The sequence below is a fragment of the Austrofundulus limnaeus genome, unplaced genomic scaffold (assembly GCF_001266775.1).
Source record: "Austrofundulus limnaeus strain Quisiro unplaced genomic scaffold, Austrofundulus_limnaeus-1.0 Scaffold89, whole genome shotgun sequence".
Lineage (NCBI taxonomy): Eukaryota > Metazoa > Chordata > Actinopteri > Cyprinodontiformes > Rivulidae > Austrofundulus > Austrofundulus limnaeus.
Genome location: NW_013952491.1, coordinates 1,937,494 through 1,938,765, shown reverse-complemented (window position 1 = coordinate 1,938,765; position 1,272 = coordinate 1,937,494). Strand labels below are relative to the sequence as shown.

General features: G+C 41.3%; 1 protein-coding gene across 1 annotated transcript in view; it reads left to right on the top strand.

The window, feature by feature from the left end:
* Positions 1 to 1,191, top strand: part of LOC106520252 (rhophilin-1) — a gene marked incomplete at its 5' end in the record, with an annotated part of 11,894 nt that extends 10,703 nt beyond the window's left edge. The window contains 1 exon segment of the mRNA XM_014012226.1: positions 18 to 1,191.
* Between the last annotated feature and the right edge of the window lie 81 nt (positions 1,192 to 1,272).

The window sequence follows — 1,272 nt, the reverse complement described above, 5'->3', positions numbered from 1 at the left end:
CACCATCTGTACCGACTGTTTGGTTCACCACAAACACCATCTGTACCGACTGTTTGGTTCACCACAAACACCATCTGTACCGACTGGTTCACCACGAACACCATCTGTACCGACTGGTTCACCACGAACACCATCTGTACCGACTGTTGGGTTCACCACAAACACCATCTGTACCGACTGTTGGGTTCACCACAAACACAATCTGTACCGACTGTTGGGTTCACCAAAAACACCATCTGTACCGACTGTTGGGTTCACCACAAACACCATCTGTACCGACTGCACTGGGTGGAGCTGTCTTGCTGGATTAAGTTAAACCTGGTTGATGGTCCGTGAGAAGTGAGACACTGTGTCTTGCCGATAAGGTCGCATGATGAAAATAACATATTTTCTTCTTTCTGCCTCTGCAGAGACCCCATCTTCTATGTTACTATTGTTTTGCAGGGTCATGCGCCAAGTTTTGTATGATTGGTCAGAGCCTTGTGTTGATGAAAAGTGTACTGCAGTGGGACAACCTACCAGGGGTTTTTACAAAGAAGAACTTCTCACATCAGTGTGATCCAAAGTCTTATAAAGTAAAACCAGCCTTTTAAGCACCTTTTCCACTAGTGCCTCTACAGCACGGTTCGGCTTGGCTCAGCACAGTTCCAAGCCTTTTCCATTATCCAGTATTCATGGAATCGACCCTATTTTTAGTGCCAACTCCATTGCGGTTCTAACCGTACCGTGCTGGCCTTAAAATGCGACATCAAAACACTGTCAGTCACTGATTGGTTGGGGGTGGAGTCACCGGTTGTGTCTGATAAACAATAACTTAATAATTCATAAACTATTATCATAATTTTACTTACCAAAGTCATGCCACTGACATTATATTACAATTTGTAAGGTTTCATAATTTGTAAATATTCATGGGGACCAAAATATACTAGCTGTTATGAATTCAACAAAAAACTTTTTTATGCTTTAAGACCAAATTTAAATTGAATGTTTTCAAATCTACAGCTGCTGGAGGCTACGTTTCTGTGACGACAGCACTGTGGGATTTCTTTTGAAATTTTAACGTACACCTTGTCTTATTGCATTATCTGTAAATAACAAAAGTCAAGTGATTTTTAAAACATCTTTATTATCCAACATCTTTAAGCTGTGCAACCACGGCACGTTTGAAAAACCAGGAACATTGGGCCTCATGCAAGAACATGTTCGTATTCTTATCCTAAATTTCTCTTACTTTTGTTCGTACAAAGGGTTCGTACGAACATGTCACGT